Source organism: Lithobates pipiens, unplaced genomic scaffold, assembly GCF_037356315.1.
Source record: "Lithobates pipiens isolate NorthernLeopardFrog02 unplaced genomic scaffold, aLitPip1_a1.2 Scaffold_8, whole genome shotgun sequence".
NCBI classification, from domain to species: domain Eukaryota; kingdom Metazoa; phylum Chordata; class Amphibia; order Anura; family Ranidae; genus Lithobates; species Lithobates pipiens.
Window position 1 is genome coordinate 459,932,162 of NW_027507903.1, and position 7,105 is coordinate 459,939,266.

The 7,105-nt window shown below is 46.7% G+C and overlaps 1 pseudogene; it reads right to left on the reverse strand.

The window, feature by feature from the left end:
* Positions 1-5,849: 5,849 nt before the first annotated feature.
* Positions 5,850-6,104, reverse strand: LOC143963209 (cytochrome c oxidase subunit 6B1 pseudogene; annotated as a pseudogene).
* Positions 6,105-7,105: the final 1,001 nt, after the last annotated feature.

Consider the following 7,105-nt stretch of genomic DNA (forward strand, 5'->3'; position numbering starts at 1 on the left):
TGTAGTTTCAGTCTCCCTCCGCTGGGCCTCTCCCTGCCTGATGAAAGATGTGTTCATCAGCATCTAACCAGGTGGAGGCGTCTCCTGCCAGTTCAAAAAAGTGTGACTGCCCCCCCCACAGTGATCCGCAGCTTTGCTGGAAAAAGCATTGCATAAGTAGCATGGAGATGTTGAAGCCTCTTTTTTACATCTGTAAATCTGGATCTGCGTTTTTGAATATCCGCCAAATAGTCAGGGTAAAAGGAAATGCGGGCCCCAATAAATTGCATGTTGCGTCGTTCGCGGGCCTGGCGTGGCACTATCTCCTTTTCCTTGTAATTAAGCAGCCTGGCTAACATAGTGCGGGATGGGTGCCCTGATGGTAGGGGTCTGGATGGGACCCTATGTGCTCGCTCCACCGAGTACAATGGCGTGAACACCTCCTTCCCAAAGATCTCCAGTAGCCATCTTTCTACGAACCTTGTGGGGTCTCTACCCTCCGTTTTTTCGGGGAGCCCCACGATGCGTATGTTGTTCCTACGCAAGCGATTTTCAATGTCGTCTGACTTAAGTTCGTTCGCCCTGGCGATCCTGGCATTAATTTGTGTGTCTCTGAGAACATATCCTCGATATCGCTTATGCCACCCTCCGCTGCAGTGGTGCATTCCCTGGTCTTTTGCAGGTCATGTCTAATAAAACCCAGAACTTCCTTAAGACCCCCAAAATGTTCCTGGAGAGTATGCACGGACGCTGTGCACCGATGTACAGCTTTAAGTATTACAGCTAGTGTGGGTTGCTCATCCTCGTCCCCCTCTTCCACCTCATCTGGGTCAAGGGATGGCTGATCACTATCCTGCGAGGGGCCCTGTGCAGACCATGCATCCTCGGCCTGTGGCTGGAAGATGGCCGGGGTGACTGACAAATCCTTAGGGGGATCCTTCACAGTGCCCCTGGGTGTTTTGGGGGTCTTACCTGCATCTTTGGATCCGTCCGTGCCTTGTGCGTTCTGGGAGAGGGAGGCCGCCGCTCCATTTTGATTGTCTGCTGAGCCACTGAATTCATGCTTTTTGCGGGTCATCATGCCACCGCCTGCACCCGGTTTCAGCTCCAGGGGGGTCTGTGGAAGGTATCCAGGAGAAGGTAATGTAATCGGAGAGGTTTTACCGGCTGGCAAGAGGATCTATGCAGGATCTGGAGAGGGAGCTCAGTGAGACACGTCCGTGCACATGCCATCCCTGGCCATGCCCCCCCTCCATTAGATACTTAGGCATACAATTGACGGACTGCTTTGATACCCTCTATGCTTAAAATTTCCCCCCCTTAATTAACACAGTAAGGGCGGATCTCTCCCAGTGGACCAAGACCGCCTTCACGTGGCTAGGTCGTATTAACATTATTAAAATGAACATCCTGCCACGTATACTCTTTTTTCTGCAGATGATACCTATATCCCTCCCCAGGCATTTTTTTACCCAAATAAATAGTGCATTGTCGGAGTTTGTGTGGAACACAAAGAAACCGAGAATAGCCATGAAGCTACTGAGGCGCTCGAAACAGACAGGTGGCTTAGGGGTCCAAGATATCCTGAATTATCATATGGCTATCGTCCTTCAAGAGGAAGTAAACCCTGATGAGTTTACTTCCTCTTTCATTCCCTGCAAAGGTAAAGCATAATGGACTACTATGCATCGCATAGTAGTCCATTATGTGTCACTTACCTGACACAGGAGCCAGCAAAGTCACCGCTAACCCCTGTAGTCCGCCGCATCCATCTTCTCGGTGGGTCTCGCTGTTCCGCCGCTGTCATTCAGCGAAGCCGCGATGACGTCACTCCTGCACATGCGCACGGGAGCCGCCACTCGCGGCATATCGCCGTTGACCGCGGCGCGCTCAGTAGACAGCGGTGCGCCATAGACAGCGGTGCCTGTCTTTCAGCAAATATCTCCTAAACGTGTAGGTTTAGGAGATATTTCTTGGACCTACAGGTAAGCCTTAATCTAGGCTTACCTGTAGGTCAAAGTGTGTTGTAAGGGTTTACAACCACTTTCAGAGGTTCCTCAGCTGGAGGTTCCACACTCGGTCCAAACTGTGGGTCTCCTTAGAAAAATGGTTAGCTGGGAGAGATCTGGCTTATGCACCTTGGTTATCCCAGGAACATAGGGGACTATCAGATAACACCTCCCCACTAACAGTACACGCTCTTTCAACATGGGACAAAATGAATTTGACCTTAAGTTTATCCCCTCCTATGTCTCCACTAGCCCCGCTGGGGGGGTTCCTGTGGTTTCCGCCAGGTGAACAAAGGGCCTTCTTTGATCCCTGGGTGGACGATGGGAACGCCAGCTGCGGAAAACTGATGAGCAATGGTAAATTGGTAAGACCAGGCATAAATGCTCCACAATGAACTACTTGAGGTATAGACAATTTCACCACTTTTTCGAGGTCCACGGCCACTCAATAAGAGATATAGCATCCCTCACGCCCTTTGAGCAGTTTTTCGTAGAGGATGAACCAATTCCCCACATGATCTCAGAAATGTACCGCTTGCTAAGTACTGACACCGAAAAAAATAGACCAATGTATATACGGGTATGGGAGAGAGACCTGCAGCTTAACTTTTCCACAACTCAATTGTCCCACCTTTACAAATTCACTCACACAAGCTCCATGGAATCTAAAACCCAAGAAATGAACTACAAAATTTTGTCTCGCTGGTACAGAGTACCGGCAGACCTAGCACTTATATACCCATCGGGTGTCGGACCAATTCTGGAGGGAATGTGGCCACACAGGCACACTCCTACACATTTGGTGGGAATGCCCACGAATCAAACCATACTGGGCGGACATCCAATCTCAAATAAAAGAAGTCCTGGATGTAGATATTCCACTATCTACAGCTAACTACCTCATGCACATCCCCCCCCCCCCGGTCCCGATTGGTAGATACAAAAAAAGTGCTTTGCCGCATCTGCTGAACGCGGCTTAACACCTTCTTCCAATCTACTGGAAGCAAACCAGAATTCCCTCAAGGGAGGAATGGATCAAAAAGGTCAATGACATTAGAGAGGCTGAACACTGGATAGCGACATGTAGAGGCACGAGGACTTGGTTTGGCATTATATGGAAGCCTTGGATGGACTTCATGTCCGACACTATTTACATATCCTCCAGCCTGGACCTGGCTCTATTGGAGCTAACAGAACCGTCCCTAAGATCTCGCACATTTATTGGTACTGTTGCTTAGTAAATGACATTCACCACTATGCCCCTCCCTGGAAGGGCAAAACTACCGCTGAGACTCGCCTGGTGCAGAATCATCGAACTTCTTCAGAATGGAGGTATGCTCCATCTACCTTCCCCATCCACCCGCCCTCTACCCTTCCTATACCCCCCGCTCACTCTCTCCCCCTCCAATCTTCTTTCCCTTTCTTCTTCTCTCTACTTCACCCTTATGTATGACCTTACCTACACATTGCTTCTCCGACATTGAGATGTAGTTGTGAGCTGTGTTGCCTGTGCACTAGCTGAACCTGTGGCTGCCTCGCCTGGCTGGAGGGGGGTCCCCTTGATCAGAGGGGGGCCCTTATTTATTCCCCCCTCCCAGGCCGTGGGACTCTTGTGGGTTTGCCCCACCGGGGGGGGGCGAACCAGGAGTGGAAGATGGAGGCAGTTTGGTCCCCCTCTCCTGGGGTTGCCGTTGGGGGGCTGCCTCTGCTTTCCCGTCCTTGCGCATACCCTGGGGGGGCGAGACGGGTCTCGACCTATCCCCCCCACGGAGCTAGTGAACTTTATGGTATGGCCACTGTTCATGAAAGACAGAACTGATATGGATATGAAGGGAAAACTACAGGTACTAGCCTAAAGCAAGGCATTAGGTATACATGCTTTACTATGGCCATCTTCTCATTGCTTCCTTAGACAGGACATGCATGTTTATTTGTTTCTTGCCATATGTCTAATTCGAATATGGTCCTTGCATATCTGTGTTATATGTATTCCTTTGTTAAAATGTTTCTAAATAAAGATTTTACAAAAAAAAAAAAAGCTCACTCAACTAGATCTCTGGCGACCTCCTGGGCAGAGAAGGCAGGTGCTTTGATTGGCCAAATCTGCAGATCAGCAACTTGGACGAGCCAAAATACCTTCCTGAGGCACTACAGAGTGGAGCTGTTGTCCTCTCAGGACTTGGCATTTGGCAGGAAGGTCCTACAAGCGGTGGTCCCGCCCTAAGGTAGGCCTGGACTTCTTGTTCATCGTCTCAGGTGTGTCGTCCTCGAGGATGAGTGGAGAAAATTACCGGTTACACTTACCAGTAACGGGTTTTCTAGGAAATCTTCCAGGACGGCAGGCCTACTTCCCTAACCCTAATTGTTAATGGTGTGTTTATTTCACAGATTGTCTGGCACTCGTGTGGGTTTATACTCTGTCATTCCTGAGGGACAGAGGGAAGGGAGGGGCCTTTTAAACTTATAATAATTATAATTAATTAATTATAAATTATAAACTTATAAACTTAAATTATTGTTGATTGTGTTTCCTGTCAGGTGGGACTCATAATCTCAGGTGTGCCGTCTTGGAAGATTTCCTAGAAAACCCGTTACCGGTAAGTGTAACTGGTAATTTTCCTGGTTTAACTGTGCTTTGCCATGGACTTCTACCATGGCCTGCAGGTGTGGTGTACTTTCTGAAAGTGCATCAAACCCACAGGATATAATGGGTCTATGGCTAGGGGCAGCAGGTACTGTACCCATGGTGTGAGTAACCCACAGCACATTAGTGTGAAAGTAGCACTATACTATTATGCTCAGTGTATTGCTTCTCACTGATCTGAAGATCTTTCCTGCTGCTGGCACCACTCTGGAGACCACAAGTCGAGATAAGAGGTGAAGTGGAGTTGGTATCTATCCGCATGGGACAGGAGCCAGCACTACAGAGGAGGTGTCGGCTTATGAAGCTCTTGCTCCAACTTTACAAGTAGTCCCTCTGCAGTGCACTCTGATGCCCTGGGATGGCAGGTCAGAAACCCAGACCACGATCTACAGGTAGATAGTGATCTATGGGTTGCTAACCCCCCAACATAATGCATTAATTATCCTATAGATCTACCATCAACTATGCAGTGCGAGGGCCTGTCTAATTTGATAACCAATGTATTGTTCAAGTGGGTGCTTGTAGTGTATAGCCAGCTTTATAAAAGTACATGGGAGGGGGGGTTTACCTGCACAGGCGTTTTAAAAACACACCACACTTGGCATTGCATCAACACACACTGCAGTCTGTAATGACACCCCAAACGCAGGTTATAAATGCAGTGTGTTTGCCTGTACTAGATTCTGGTTGCTCTGCATCTTGTAAAATATAGTGTATGCCCTACTTTTGCTGCAGTGTAATTGTCAGCACATTCAATTAAACTGCACCCAGAATGCATGTGCTCGTACAGGAATGTGCAGTGTATTCTTGTGCAATTCATGGTGTGAACCAGTCTTCAATGTTGTAATCCAAGTCCAGCTTGAGGAGGGTGTAAAACACCAATTTCACTTTTAGGCCTTATTCACACAGCACTTTTTAGTGACACTCATAAGGCAACCCATTGATTTCAATGGACTTCTCTATTTGCAAAGGAGCTCATGGGGCATTTGGCATATTGCTGTTTTGGTTTGCACATGTTAAATGTTTTTGCACTCGCCAAAATGTGTTTTTTTTTTTAAATACATTTTCATGTTTTATTGCCGAGGTTACTGAATGTTCATCCATTGATTTACAAGGGAGGCAAAATTTATGTGGAAAAAAACAACTGAAACATCAGGTCCAACATGAATAACATTCAAGATTACAGGAATCAACTTCACAAGTCTAACCTAGACCCTTCAGATTTTGTCCGGCAATGTGCCTGCTTCTTTCTGATCATCCCACTTTTCCACCCAGGAGTTGGGGCACGTTGACTGGTATACACATTGATACCACTGACATGGGTAGGGATCCTGTTCTTTGGCATTTAAAGACGTCTCACATCACTGAAAATCCAAGTAGTTTTGGAAACCATGTTTGTTCTGGTTAGGAAAACGAGCATCAAATGGTGTGGTCTTGTCGTTCTCAATCTTGGTACGAATGTTGTCTGCCATTTTGCCTTCAGCCTCGCATTCTGCACACCCCGCTTCAATGTCACTTCTCTCAGAAAACATGAGTTTTCTTCAGCGTCAGGGTGTTGTTAACAATTGTACTGAAAGTGCAACTAGTTAACCGCTTGCCGACCAGCTGTTGCAGTTGTAGTTGTAGTCGCAGTTGGTAACACAGATGGCCACTAGAGGGTGCGTGTGCTCTCTCACAGAGCTGATGCAAGTACCCGGCTATCGCGATCACCGCCGGTCTCCAGCGATCGCTCGGGGCACACTGAGAACCAGGATCTGTGTGTGTAAACACAGTTTCCGGTTCTCTGAGGGGGTAACAGACATATTGTCTGTTCCTACAGAGTATGAACAGCGATTTGTCATTTCCTCTGCACAGTCCCCTCCCCCCTTCAGTTAGAACATACACTAGGGAACACATTAACTCCTTCACTGCCCCTAGTGTTAACCCCTTCACTGCCAGTGACATTTTTACAGTAATCAATGCATTTTCATAGCACTGATTGCTGTAAAAATTCCAATGGTCCCAAAAATGTGTCAAAATTGTCCGTCTCCACCATAATGTCGCAGTCCCGATAAAAATCGCCTCCCTTACTAATAAAAAATAATAATAATAATAAAAATGCCATAAACTATCCCCTATTTTGTAGACGCTTTAACTTTTGTGCAAACCAATCAATATACGCTTATTGAGATTTTTTTTTTCCCCAAAAATATGTAGAAGAATAAATAATGGCCTAAACTGAGGAAAAAAACAATTTTTTTATATATATTTTTGGGGGATATTTATTATAGCAAGCTGCTATACTATGCAACGTTGCCCCCAAACAAAATTGACATCCTTTTTTTCCCACAAATAGAGCTTTTTTTTGGTGGTATTTGATGCCTCTGCATTTTTTTTTTTTTTGCGCTATAAACAAAAAAAAGCTATATTTTTACATTTTTGCTATAATAAATATCCGCACGCCCCCTAGTTGTCGCAGTACAAGTGCATCGGC